This window comes from Agelaius phoeniceus, chromosome 3 (assembly GCF_051311805.1).
Source record: "Agelaius phoeniceus isolate bAgePho1 chromosome 3, bAgePho1.hap1, whole genome shotgun sequence".
Taxonomy (NCBI): Eukaryota; Metazoa; Chordata; class Aves; order Passeriformes; family Icteridae; genus Agelaius; species Agelaius phoeniceus.
This window is the reverse complement of record NC_135267.1, coordinates 30,670,716-30,686,134: the sequence shown is the minus strand read 5'-3', so window position 1 is coordinate 30,686,134 and position 15,419 is coordinate 30,670,716.

The following is a 15,419-nucleotide window of genomic DNA, read 5'->3' as shown; positions in this document are numbered from 1 at the left end:
TAAGGCCTTGATCACTCCTAGCTGAAATTCCAGTAACCTCTTCGCTTCCCTTAGACTTCAAGAGTTCCTAAAATAGGCTGATCCTTTCTGCAATCTGGAAAGGATCTCAGGACTAACAAGCAAGCTGTTTCTTGTACAAGAGCTTCACAGATGGCTGAATGTCAGCTCAGTATTACAGGCATACCCGTATAAATGAGGACAGGCATTGCTGATGAACTAGGAAGGTCAAGTAAAGCTGGGGCATAGATGTGACATATTTTATTTCAATTGCTGAACCAAATAATCAGGTGCAGAGTACATGCTCTGGAATTAACATAGTTATTCCAGTTGAACTGCACTGACACTGACAGTGGGTTTGTGGAAGGCTGCTATTGTTTTAACTATAGCAGCACAGCTGAAGTGTGAAAATTTTGAAATGTAGACAAGTACCTTACATAACCCATTGCAGCCCTAACACAATCCCTCCACAAATTTTGACGTGGCTTTTTCAACAAGCAATTTATAAGTAGCTAGAGGATAACACAGTGATAAAAACTAGGCAGTGCTGGTCTGCCAACATCCTATCACGTCAGCCAATTTAATTTTCCTCTTTAACAAGATGAATGGCCTAAGGAATTAGGTAAAAAAGAGTAGGCTATGATAGATCTTCATTTCATTGAGGCTTTTGATTCAGTTCCAGTGTACCATTTTCATATAAAACTAGGAAAATATTCTCTAAATGAAGTTTTTCTAAAATTAAAACTGATGCATCTAAAAATATTGTTTCAAATATGCATATATGTTTGACCATTTGTGAAATCGGAAGGTCTTTTGGAGTGTGAGAAGGAGAAAAATCTAACCTACTCTCAGTACTATTAAGCAATTTCTAAAAAATCATCATTGGTATGGAGTATTATATTCATTGACCTGGGAATAGTTACAGGTTCTGCAGAGGGTATGATAAAAATGCACAGCGATCCCAAGAAAACAGGCATGCTTTCTAAATTCAGTGTGATGTAATTCAGTGAGGAAAAAGAAAAAATGCTGTATTGAATGCTGTACTAAATGTTGTACTCTGATGTGACAGAATATTCTTTTGAGAAAAAGCAGAGCAAAGAAAATTTAATCACAAGCTAAAGGAGAGTCAACCTGATGCTAAATCAACACACACTAAATCACATGCTCTTAAGAAAAGAGGAAATCTAATAGTGAATGTATTAGCATATCATTAAATTAGTGTGGCTTAACAAATTATTGTGCTGTGTAATCATCCATGTATACACAATCTTAAATTGCAGCATGCACACATTATTGGGCTTGACATTGCAAGCCAAGGTAAAACAAATTACCCATAAATGGAAGAAGTCTTCAGGTTGATAAAAATCAAACTGGTGTGTGGAGACATGGCTCATCCTCCCCCATCCAGGCTGCTCAGTAGAAATCTCCTTGGGCGCTGCATTTTGCTCTTTGTCAAGTGTCTAAGGACTTCTAACAGATTTGGGTGGAGGTGATGTTTGTCTCTGTCCTAGGTATGAACCTCAGCAGGTCTGGGATACAGGGCTGGATGCTTTTTGTGTGCTTGTCTGCCTGTGTTTAGGAACCAGACTGCCATATTTGGGCAATGGTAGGATACAGACTCTCTGAATCTTGCTGTCTTCAGCTTAGCCACTTCCACCCACATTCTGTCTGAGATGGCAGAAATTACCCCCTGGATCTCAAGCAAACAGTCAAACACAAAATGTTAACAAGTGACATAAGCAGAAACATTTCATAATGCTTGAAAGTGACACTGACTGGCTGAGTATTCAGTGATGCCACTGAGAAAATGGCAAGTCAGATTCCTGGGAAGTAGGGACATTTCCTGTGTGCTACAGAGGTTCTTGTTCCACTTTGTTCAGTATTGTTGAGTTTTGGTTAGAGGATTAAATCCTGTTTTGGAGGAATTGAGAAACAGTGGAGAAAAGTTGAAAGAAAGTAACAGAGATTAAAAAATTTTTAGAAAGCATGAAATAAGTGACTAGAGTTCAGAAGATGAATAAAAAAAACCCCGATTTGTTTCAATCAAATGAGTTGTTATGAGCTGTTAATGAAATTGCTTCCCCATTCCCTGGAAGGAGGTTATTAGCATCATTAGCAGAAAGATCTAGCTTTTGTTTCTTTGGATAAGGGCAGTGAATCCCTGTTTAACTATTTAACTCAAGGACAAGGCAGCACACATATCCTTTGTGGCTTTGCAGCTGTGATCCACATGTCAGAACTCCCTGAAGAGCCACAGGAACCACCATCCAGCATCCTGGCTGCACATGTGGTCTGAAAGGGATGTGGCTAGACCACTGGTACCCTCACCTCACTTGACAGATGATCCTCTTTATGAACAACTGACTGTTTGCAAGTGTGAAAGAGGCATCTGCCTGCCAAGGCTGCCAGTGCTGCTCCCCAGCTCTTCCCAGAAGGAGAAGCTGGCCAGGAAGATGGATACAAGAGGCTGGTGCCTCTGCTGGCCTCAGCACCTGGGGAGGTGAGTGCTCAGGGTCTCCACATCTTCTCTGTGTGTTATGGGGTTATCTGCTCACAAAGGAACAAAGATGTGCTGCTCTTAAATAAAACACCCTAATACTAAGAAAACTGGTGATGGTAGCTGAGTCAGCAATGTTCTTTTCTCTGTATGAGGTTCATATCCCTTTTTATTAGTACCAGACACTAGGCGGCTTGAGGTGCTACAATTAAGGAAAAAAATCTAAAGAAAATTTCTGCTCTACATGAGGAGCAAAACAAAGAAATCTAAAGAAAATTTCTACTCTACATGAGGAATAACATCATCTCAGCCTTTACCCTGAACAGAATCCAAGATCCTGATCAGGAGTAGACATTATTAACCTGCTTGGCCAGAATGTCTTCAAAAGTCTTTGTGGTTGTTGTGTGGCTCTTGTGTCCTTTGTGACCCTCAGTAACTCACCTGCACAGGAGAGAGCTATCCAAAATATGGAGGAGTTTGCTTGTCAGAAAGGCTCTGCACCTGTCATTGCCATTCTTGGCTTCCTCCTTGCAACTGAGCACCATCACACTCACTGCAGAGCTTGGCACTAAAATATTTGAGGAGGACAGGGCTTAGGTCAATGGAATGGAAAATAATGACAAATCAATTTAAATGCAGATCCTGCAGGAGTATATTATAATAGACTGCTTCAGACAAATCTTAAAAGGAAATTAGCTTCGGTAAAAATCAAAGATTCAGTGTATTAAAAAGTGACAAAATCCCAATCATAAGAGAGGTGATAAATCAGTTTTGCCAGATAGGAAATAAATCATGACTGAACAGTAAGGGAAGCAGATGAATGTTATGCTTTGGGGTTTGAATATGTCAAAGTGAATTTTGTAAAATATTTATAAATTTATGAAGCATACCAAAAATCTGGTATTTGGAATTTTATGAATGTTTATATTTATATGTTTATGTGAGTTCTTGGCTTTATATGTGTGTATGTATATATATATATATATATATATATATATATATATATATATATATACACATATGTATATGTGTAAATATAATATGTATGTATATATTTATCCATCCAGAAATAAAAGAGGAACAACTGTAAATTCGATATATATTTAATATTTTTATATGGTCAGAAATCATGTTCTGTTTGGTTTGTGCATGTCTGTATCTCATCATAAAATCATTTTCTTGTCTAAATCACAGAAGGAGGAAGCTGAAAGAAAGGCTGAGGAAAGAGAAAACCTATGGAGCAAAACCAATGTCAATGCTATATTCTTTATTCTTTGCTTATTAGAAATACACGATTGCTTTAGCTGATTTGGAATAGGACTTTGCCATAATTCTCCTTCACTATAAAAGAGCTTTTTTTGGGCTAATTTACACCAATATCAGTTTCTACTGCCAGGTCTCAAATCAAATACATACATGCATATTGTGCCAGAAAGCAAATAGATTCTGCATGAGATGAGCTAATTCATTGAGACACTTTTCAGCCTCAATTAGGAAGTGGTCTTACTATTTTGAGACAAATTGGTGTATAAAGAATTCAAATTCAAGGTCTTTTAATCCTCCACTCAGATTCCCATGTCATTTTCCCAAATCTTTCCAAAATACATATTATTGTCATCTTATTTAATGAGATACAGAGTAAACAAATTTTACAAGAGCATTCTCATCTGAAATAACAAGAAGCTGTAACCCTCCATCACATTTTACATCTTTAATTAGTAACCAAAGAAGGAACAAAGTTTAATACCTGGGGATAAAAGTGAATTTCTATCCATTCAGCTAGAAGGGTCACTTAAGACCACATGTAAACCAGCTATGGAAGCACATGTGGAGAGGAGGTTCTCCCTGTGTGTCATTTCCCAGCTTGCTCATCTCCAAATATCAAAGTAAGGTAAGTGTAATAAAAGGCTGCTGTAAGTCAGGGGTACAAACTTTTCCCTGGAATTCACTGTGTCACAGGAGAAGGAGATGTGTGCACAGGAGGACCTGAGGAGCAGGCAGCAGCATTTCATGTCCACGTGATAGACTTGCAGAAAGCCTCTGGGGCACATTTACCATCTGTGATGTGTTTCACTTTGATGGCATTTACCTTGTGAGACGTAACAGATTGTGACCCTTCCTTGGCTCCTTTCTGGAAACAACTTTTCTTTTCTGGAAAACAGAAAAGCTGGTCCCATGAGCTGCTAAGTATTCATCTTTATTCTCACAAATGAAATATCTGTAAATACCTTCTGTGATGATCTGTTGTGTTATCTAGTGTCAGATGCTATACTGGGACTACTGACTTTTTTGGACAAAGATTAATGGCTTCCACTGAAGCCAATATTGTATTTTTAACCTGTGAAGAAAAATGTTTGGTGAGTTCCAGAATAAGATGAGTGATAACTCTCAGTCAATTCATTAAGGGGGGTAGTTTTCAAGGTAAAATATATGAGGGAAATTGTTCCTGGGGAAGTGGGTGAGAGATGTCAGAGATGGATAAGAATGAACAATAGATGCTTTTCAGTCACAGGTTCGCTTCCAGTAGCTAAAAATGAAAGATTATTATGACCAAAATAGTATCTAACTTGCTGTAATTGTCATTGCACTAACTTACATTACCCTAGGGATATTTGGCTTTCAGAAACCATATGAGGAGCTGACAGCCCTTTCAATCCCCACCACATCACTGTGCTCTCTCTGCTGATGTGCCCCTCTTTCTGGAGATCTCCAAAGTTATAATGTTATTTGCTTTTGCTCTAAACAAACAGATGCTTTCTAGGGTTCTGGGAATTCCCTCCTTGTACAGTGCTGGTTAAAGGCAAAGCCCCTTTGACCCTTCTTGCTTAACTTTACCTTATTCTGGAAGGAACCTCACTGTTTCTTACATTTAATTAAATAAACAATATAACCTGTATAAAAAATCGGCATAAATGTAGTTCTCCCACCCTTCTTTGTCAAAAAGGAAACAGAAACAAATAGACTAGAGCATGCCTTTGAATGCTGTCTGGAGGGACAGTCTGGGGAGGCACTCAATTATTCAGTTCCTTTTGGCTGTGTCAAACAGGACAGAAGACGCTTTGCACAGTCCCCTTTTGCCAGTCTGGAGAGTGTGAGGAATGAGAGGCATACACCACATCTCCTCCCCAGGCTGCCCCCCTGGATGTCTTTCCAAAGGCAGGCAGCGTGCAGCAGGATTGCCGCACCCTCTGCTCGTGCCCTGTGCGCAGCTGGGCTGGGGGCTGCTGGCACAGGCACAGCGCAGCTGCCAGTCCAGCAGGCTCAGCCAGCCCTTCTGAGCACAGCTCTCCATGTTTCAGGGGTTTATACTGCCACCCCTTGCTGTATCTGAGCACATCTTCCCCAAAAGTGATAGCAAACTCCTGAACAGATTTCATTCGCAGTAACACATTTCTCTTTCTGGAATCACAGCTCTCCATCACAGCAAAGAGATCTATGTGGGAATAATGCTTTCTGAAGTGTGTCTGCGTAGGTTAGAGTGGAAATGCTCTCTCAAAGGCAAAGTGTGATCAGGCTGTGGAGTCATTGGATCTATTTTCAGCGCCTGCTTCTTCTCAGCCAAGAATACTTTGGGCCCAGCTTTGTCCCTCTGCCACAGGGGTTTTGTTCCAGATGCTGTCAGCATGTTGCAGTGATGCAGGGGAAAAAAATTCAGGTCTTCATAACCTTTGAGGCTGAGCATCCATTGCCTGACAAGATATATTGCACCACACGATTGGAAACAACTGCACCTGCAGGGCAGGTGCAATGGGAACTATGGCTCTTATAAAATAAGATGAAAAGGAAACTACATTTGGGACTGTGCTGGTACATCTGGGCCATCAATGCATGCTGCTGAAATAATGGAATGCATGTTTTTCTGCAGACAGAGCTTACAAAAAAAGGCATTAAACCAATATATCAGCAGTTGGTGTTAGCACCAAATTCAAGAACTTTCTTCAATGGTAATGATTCACTCTTTTTCAGAGAGTTTGGAGGTTTCACACTATCTTATAGTTCTACAAATGTTTCCTTGCACCATGCTTGTGCTATTCAGAAAACTTTAATTTTAATTTAATTTCTTCCCCTTGGCTTCATCTGCTATAACTATACACAACCAGTTTGCATTTGTGTTCCCAAAACATGCACACATGAATAGATGATAAATTTCTTTACACCAGTACTTGTCATTAATGAATTTCAGTCTCCAATTTTCCATGCCATTGGTCAAGCATCTCATGAAATTATCTGGCAGAACATTTGTAGGCATAAGAATGCATTTCTCTAAGTGGGACTAGGAAGAAAATTAATTTTTTTGTATTTAAAAAAATGTAATACTCATTTCACCATCATCATAGCACTGAGGAACTCTATGGTATGCCAAGAGTAAAGCTCAGCTCTGCAAGAGTCCTGTGGGCAAAAAAAAACCCAAAAAAACCAGAAGACATTTGTGCATGGTAGCTCAAGCTGGAGGGATTTTGGGAGCTTCAGGTCACAGCAATCATGCAGAGCCCAGTAAGGGACAGGATAGGAGACCAGGTTTTTCCCTTTACCCTTTTCTTCCAGCTTTGAAGAGGATGGCCTGAGAAGATTTTGCTAACTGAAAGCTAGGAAGTATCTCCAGGGATGTTTGCTTTTTCCTGTCCAGTGCTCAGGAAACAAGAAGTTATTGAGGAAGAAACCTAGCTCATATTGAGAAGGAGGGCAGCAAGCTTGGAGAGGAGGAACAGGAAAAGAGCCAGGGGGTAGGAAAGGTAAGCTTCAGGAAACAGGAAGAAATACATGCAGAAAAGGTGCTGATGGAGGCCAAGACTGGCTGCTGGGATGGAATAAGAACTTATCCTCCCTGGCCCAGACCGAATCCAGGGCTACTCAACAGTAAATGTTGAGCTACTCCCAGTCAGTGCCTCTGCAAAAACAATGGATCATTACTCAGCTATGTCTCAGCCCGCTTAGGAGACCAGTTCACATAGAGGTCAGTAAAAATGATGGTAGAGTCTAGTCCTTTCACATACCAAACTTTTAGGATTTTAGGTTGGGGTTGAAGGGTTGGGAGATTTTAAAAGCCCTCTTGCAGAATGCAAGAGTGCAAAACAACCCCAACCTGTCCCTCCTCCTATAAAGAACAGATTGAGCACAGCTTACATCAGGCCAGAAGAGCTGTTGGGAAGCAGGATGAGCAAGCTCCCAGTCGGCTCATGGAAGGGTTTCTCAGCACCCTCTATCCATTTTCCCACTGACAAGGCTGCCACATAATATGCAAGTTTGGGAATCTACAAGTAAACACAGGGATTTATAACACAGCAAGGAGAAAACTACATAATGAAATTAAACAAGGTTCCCATCTGAACATAAAAGAACTTCAATAATTCTAATTAATGGCCAGGAGACACATTACAAGACACAAGACAAGCAATGAGGCATAAATGAATAAATAAAAACATCAAGAATGCTGAATCACAGAATACATTTTGTTCGTTTTATTTGCTGCTTTTTTCATTCAAATTACAAAAACAAAATAAATTGGAGTTGTAGGTAACATTCAGATCTTGTTAATGCTTTAAAAATAAATCAAAAAATCAAACTCACTAAAAAATATTGCAGATGCAAATTCACTTCAATAATGCATAATTAGCCATAGTGTGCCAGGGAGGATTAGCAGTACAGTCATTGAACATCAGACAGGTCTACCAGATCTTATTAAAGTACCTGCTGTTGACTCTGTACTCATGCTTGAGTAACTTTGTCCCCCACTTTAGAGGCCTGGGCTTATCCCTGTGGAATCATGAATAGCCCTTGAACTTTAAATCTACAAAAGGAATTTTCTGACTGCTTATATTTAGACCATTGAATCAAGCAAACAGAATACCTCCTTTTATACCTCTAAGTAAAATTATTTAAGGCATATCTTAAGTGTAAGCTAAGTTAGATACCACCTAGTTTCTTCCATTTCAAAATAACAATGTCAGACTTGGTTTATGAGGTTGATATTGCCATTTTAAGATACACAAGTTTTTAAATTATAAAAATAATAAAATTATTACAGTGTTGTGTGAAAGTAATAAATTACCCTGTTTCTTCTAAATTAAAAATGCTGTGAAAGACAGCTCTTGCCTGACTGAGAATTTGTTCAAGTAATGATTTTAAAAGGAGTGTCTAAGTGGCAGTTCTGTCCAGCCCATATGGGTTTACTTTTAAATTACCCTGAAATTCAGCAATTAAGGGAATTTTTAATAGCTGCAGCAATCTAGATCCCAGTACTGTCTGATACCATTGGTAGAAAAAGCTGAGTTAATGAGAGGTCATGGGATAGAAATCACTTGCTTTGCTCTATAAATGACAGTGAACTGTCATTTCTACACAAGGACTGCATGAGGGTTTGTGGCATAAGCATTTGGAACACATTTCTGTATACTGGAGGTGAGGAGGAGCCCTATTAGCTTCAGATGGAAAGAGAAAAGTACAATTTGAAAATGAAATTTGTCAAAAATATCAGGATGAGCTGCCACAACATGAGAACTGACATGAGACAATACCTTCTCCAAGACTGTCATTCCCCCTCTTCCCTTCTCTGGTCCACTACCACAGGCAATGGCCAAGCAGAAAACTCACTGAAGGCAACTTTGCACCTGGCTGGGCTCAGTCTATGCTCAGCAACTTTTCTTTAATGAGAAAAGTAACATCATTTAGTATATTTGGGGATGGGAAAATCTGCTGTTCCTATTCTTGAAACACTAAGCATCTCCTGTGTTTACCCACCTAGAAAAAAGACACAGGTCAGTTCAAAATTTACTTTCATTAACTACAAATGGATTTTCAAAGCACTAGTACAGGATCATTTACCAGAGTCTGATGCTAACTGATGGGCATAGGTAGTCAGAGTCAGAAGGGAGTAGCCAGGGTACTAGTCACATCCTAGTTGAGAGTAGAAAAGACAAAGGATATTCCTCTCCATCTGTAGATGTTATCTTTCACAACCTTTTGTCAGCAGTTTCCTTCTAGTAGACTTCTCTTGCACCATGTGGGATTAACGTTGCTTTGCTGCTATTAATATTACTACTGCTTTCTCTGGATAAATGCTGTCTGCGCTAGAAAGAATGAAAAAAAATTGAGCAACCAAAACAATTTTTTTGAAAGACATTCCACAGTGAATTGTCCAATCCCTTAATAATTTTTATCTAAAATAGTCCAGTTGTGCAAGTCATCTCAATACCTAGAAATCAGAACATTCTGATGGAATGAAAAAGTTATGAACAAAAAAAGCAACTTCAAAGAAGCTGTTGTTACATTTACACATAAAACAACTAAGAAAGTAAGTTCAGCTCTAATTATGCTTATAACCTCCTTATTTGATATTTTTGATGTAGAACTTCTAGTCCATTTATAGTCTTTCAAAGACACCCCCAAATTTAGAATCATGAAAGTTACATTAAACTTCAGAAAATGTCTAAGAGGTGAGTACAAAAATAATCAGTTTAGTTTATAAAAAAATCCCCATCCATCCCACCCTACTCCTACCTCAAAAATCTAAAATGTCATCTGATTTCAATATATCAGTCTTTTCCAGGGAGGAAGTACTGGGAATTAATAGGCTTTTTAGTCTAGCAAGGAAAGGTACAATAGGCAGCACGTAAGGGGAAGCTAGACTGCTTCAAACTCATGAGAAGGCCTGCATTTTAAGACTGAGATTAGTCACTGGAACAAGCTGCTAATAAAAGCAGCAAATTAATTTCTTTGGCCTTCAAAAGCATAATAACTGGATTTCTGAAAATAAGCATTAGTCAAACTCAAGTGATGAAGCCTGATAAAGGAATGACTGAGTGAATGTTAATGGCTTGTGATGTGCAGGAGGCTGGATTACATGCTCTAGTGATACCATCTCTCCTTAAACACTCTGAGTAAATACAGCATTGTACTTGCTTTGAGCATAATGATCAGAATTCAGCAAATCCACCTTTTTCTTCTCCTCAATTTTAGGTTTCTTTTCAGAAATCAGGGAGACAATTGCCATGTTCCTGTCTGTCTGCTTTGCTATTTTTTATGCTCCTAAATCTTGAAAAGTAGAAGAATTCACTCGATGACCCCTTCACACTAATATGGTATTATAATGTAAATGAAAGCTGAGGCCATTATATTTATCACTGCTAAACCCACAGAATTGGCAAGCACTCATTGGGCATGCTGTAGCCTCAAGCATGTGGGATAAACGGCAAGATTTTAGGGATTTCTGGGACCTTCAGATCTCATTTCAGTTCTATGAACAAATAAACACTAAAGATGTTTAAGTAACTGTTTGCTTTAAAAGCTTATTTATTTAATTAAAACAGTAATTTCAATTCTGCAGATTTGTGTTATGCCTGTCCCATACCAGCCTTCTGGCTATTGTATCTTCTCCTCTATTTCTCTGCAAGGGAAGGTCCCACTGCATCTTCCATTCTTGAATGATTTCTAGCACTGGGTTAAATTTAAATGGGGGAAAAAAAAAAAGATTTGTTAATAGTAATGTACTTGAAAAGTGTGGAAGAGAGGCAAAGAAGCAGTGCCACTGCTACCATTTGCTCTGAGGAGTCGTTCTGCAGGTGAGGAGCTGTGCCCCTTTTTGACGAGGTCTTTCTAAATATCCGTGTCCCTGACACCGTGCTTTCCGAGTCAGTTCTGATTTCACGACAGCAGCACTGCTATTTCCCTGGAATTCAACATCCGTGCGTCCTTCCCAGCGTCGGGCTCTGCTGACCCGGTGGAAGGGAGGCTTCCTTATGGCTCTGGCAGAGCGCAGGACACGGGTGGCACCGGGCTGTCCGCAGCGGGGCTCGGGGTCCCGCAGCTGGCAGCAGGTGGGGGACATGGGCGGGGACACGGGCGGGACGTGCGGCAGCCGGGAACACCTCGCCCTGGAGCTCTGGCCGTCCCACTGGGAGCCAGCAGGGCCGTGAGAGGCCATGGTGGGCCCTGTGTACCAAAAGGAATAATGTCCCTGCTTCCCCGTCTGGGGCTGTTGTCATTTGGGAAGCGGTGACCTGCTGTTTGTTCCTGCTCCCGGGGAGAGTGCTCCATTCCCTGCCACTGTAACCAGGATTAAAGCTCCAGCCCGCAGGGGGAGCGACATCTCCACGCTCCGCCGAGCCGCCACCCCTCGCATTCGCACCAGCATCGCTGCGGAAAGCGGGCGGGGGCCTCAGCAGCCCTGAGCTTCAAACCCAGCGCTTTCTGCCGGCCGGTGACCTTCTGCGGGCTTGGGAAAGGCGCTGAGACGGGCAGGAGACCGGGCGAGACGGATCCTGCCCGGTTCCAGCACTGTGTGCCCGTCCCCCCGGCGCACAGGCAGGCGGTGCCGGTGCCGGTCCGGGTCCCGGTGCCCGCGCCAGGTGGCAGCAGAGCCGCAGGGACGGGCGGGCAGGGGGCGGCTCGGAGCCAGCGCCGCGCCCCGCCCGAGGGCCGCACGGGAAAGTTGCAGGGCTAGGGTTTTGGGTTTTTTATGGCAGAAAATGTGGGGAGGGTTATGTTTGTATGCCTGGTTTCAAATCAATAATAAATAAAAAGGAAAACAGGGAAAGCTGGGAGCGCAGTTGAGCTCTGCAGAAAGTGACCTGGGCTCCGCGGTGGCAGCGCTGGTGGGTGCCCCACAAGCTCTTCGCAGGCTCTCTCGGCTGCGGACCTGCGGCTCTGGAGTCACGGCCACACGCTGTTTCTGCAAGGAGAATTTGCCAAAGAGCGACAAACCCGTGAAAGGTTTTTCCAAATATGTCGGATCTTTATACACAGAATGTTGTGGCCAAGTTCCCGTCCAGAAGACAAAATCTCATTAATTTATTTACTCTTTAATTTCTCTCTCTGTGATGTTTTGTAAATGCCACTCTGATGTCTAAATCATTAGCAAGTCAGATACAGAAAGACATGTCGTTTTAGTGAAATTATTGTTGGAACCAGCACCCAAACCCTTTCTGAGCACTGAAACTCAAGTGAGTTTCCTAGGTAATTCAGTCCTCAGGAGAGTTTTAATCTTAATTACTGACTTTTACAGGGTCAACACTGGTCTTCTACTATGAAGCTACTGAATTTTTTATCATGAAGCTTTTATTATAAACATCAGCCCTATCCTGTGCTTGACCTTATTGGTAATAATTACAAATCAGACATTTAACCTGTCAGTGGATAAGAATAGTAGACAGACTATAATTTTGGGTATTTGTCGTAGTATTTCTTACAGGCTATTAGTATTGTAATGTAGTATTTCTTACAACATTAAAAGTTGTAAATTTGAAGACTAGGAACTAAACCAAGAAACCATAAAATCCTTTTTACAGGCCAGCCTTTCCCAGGTAACATTGCATCAACCTTTAAGCAGGATAAGATTGCTCATCCCCAGGTCATCCAGGGCTCAACAGACCCTGTGCCACTGACTGGTGTTGTGTCTCCCTGCCAGGTAAAACTGCATCTCTCGTAGATGCCTCAAACCAGATAGGGACATTAAAACTGAGGATGAGATCTCCAAACGCATTCCCTGACCTATTGCTGTGAGCACTTCCTACCCCAGATGGAGGGGCAGCTACAACCAAGCAATACAGTTGGCCCTACAGCCCTGGAAAAGGCAGGTGAATACCCTGCCACAGGTCCCTGGCTGCTCAGGAAGAGTCTGTAAAGCCAAACACAGCCACAGGGTGGAGAAAGAACTGTGTAACTAAAATTGCACTCGGGGACCCAGCCTAGTCATACCTTCCCCTGGGAGCACAGCCCCTGTAATCCCCCAGGAACACTGCCTCCAGGAGCTGGATGCTAGCCCCCACTTCACTTTGTTAGAAAAGCCCTTGGAGTAGTTGCATGATATGCATCTATGCAGGAGTGATGCTAGTGTGTGATGAATTAGACTGTTGCCTTTCTGCAGGCCTTTATTTCTGAAAGAGTTTAATTTGCTTTATTTGGAACTGCTGCAATAGCTTTTGTGAGTAATCCCCTATTTTAATCAAAGAAAGTAAACAGATATGTGGAAAAAGAAATATTAACAGGACCTGTTTCCTTCCCAGTCAAGACTGAATTCAGCAGTGAGTCTGCCTCTGTACATTGCCTCAGTGCATGTGGGCAGGGGCTATGGGACAATAAAAGCCCCTTGACGTTGCAAAAGGCTGATCAGAAGCCAGGCTCAGGCACACTGCTGATGTTGGAGCCTGTGGGGCACAAATGCTGAGCCCTGTGAAGGCATCTGCATGTGCTGTGACCATCTGCAGCTCTCACAAAGCCAAGCAGGGTTAAGGTCTCCTGGGGCCCTGACAGCCACAAGGCTGGAGCCTGGCAGGATGGAGCCATGGTGGGTATACATTTCCACTGCTCCCCTCTCCACAGAAGTACTCTTTACTGAAGGCAGAAAGGAGTGTGTATAGAGAAAGTGAGAGAGAATGAGCTAATTTTTTACCTCCTACATCAGAGGTATAATGCTATGCTGCTTCCTTGTTCTGTCTCTAGTGGTCTAAGTAGATTAAGAACCAGCTGCTGCTTCAAGCTGTCCTTGACAAGAGCATGGAGAATTCTAGTCAGCTGATGAAGTGCCAGCTCCATTAGCTCTGCAGCTGATGTGTTTTCATATGCTCCCAGCAGCATGGTGGGTTGCTGGGGGTGCTCAGTTGCAGTGGGCTGCCACCATGGGTCAACAGCTATCTGGAGTGCTGGATGCAGGAGACATTTGTCTTCATTCTGTCTCTCAATTTGCCTTAGTAAAGCAGATGATCAATGAACTGTTTCAGAAATGGGCTGAAATCCCAAAGACCTGAGAGACGGTGGTAAGAGGGATCTCTTTTTCTATTCCTCAAACTTGTTCGATGTTCTGCTCCTGTGCTGCCTTCAATATCCCTCTGATGTTTTCATCTTTACACAGAGTACACAGAGGTTGTTTTGTCCCCTACAACACCCATGTGAAGAGTCATTTTCCCCCCTAATGTGATGCCAGATTATTTGAGGGGAAAAAAAAAAAAAAAAGAAAAAGAAAAGAAAAGAAATTAAAGAAGCAGAATATTCAGAATATTCTGCACTTGAGGTCAGAAATGCACCCTCAGACCTGAAGTGGTCATTCAGGAAGATGGGTTGACAGGGTGCAGTGACAGATGTAGAGTCTGGTGTGGCTCTCAGAGATCATGAAAACATGTGAGGGAAAAGCAGAGATCACATCTGCCATGGTAGATGGGACTCTATGTAGAAGTTTCTCCTCTCTGCAAATACAGTTGTTCTCCTTCTGTAATGGCAGGCTGACAGAGATCACTGAAGGAGTAGCCAGCACATTTTCAATGCAAACTGAGGTGCCTGCCATACTGTGACCTTTGTTGAGCCTTCCTGCCAGTATCACATTTATTCTGTGATAGCAACCCTTCTTGGGCTGCTTCTGAGAGACGTGGGGATGCATGGGGCTGATAACCCAGAAGCAAACAACCCCAGCTGGCCGGCTCCCAGGCTTTGGCAGGCACACATGGATTCCTGGACCTGTCATCAAACCTCACTGGTAGTGCCTTGCCTCAGATCTTGTGCAGCAAACTGTGCATGCCAAGGAGCCCAATTTTTTTTCCAAAAGCACACTTGTCCTTTGCAGGGCTGCACGATCTGCAGCCAGCATGGCTCCCTGCCTTGTGTGAAGCTGCCCTAGCCTGACTGCAGCAGTGCCTGCTTACTGTAAGCCCCTGCTCCCAACAGCCAGGTAGGTCATCAGGACAGACATGGTCCTAGAGGATGGTGGTGTCATTGATGTCCTTTGGGTGCCAGATCACACAGAGCTCAGCTGTGAAGAAATGTTCCCTAGAAAACATGTTTATTTTCCATTGACTAGAGGGAAACTGGGGACTTACAGTATAAGGCTGAGATATGCACCACAAACATCCTTTCTGAAGACTTCTAGGATTTCTTTTCTCCTTTTCTCCTCTGCTTACCAGTTGCCTAAAGGCAGAGCCAACCTCTGAATATTTGTGAC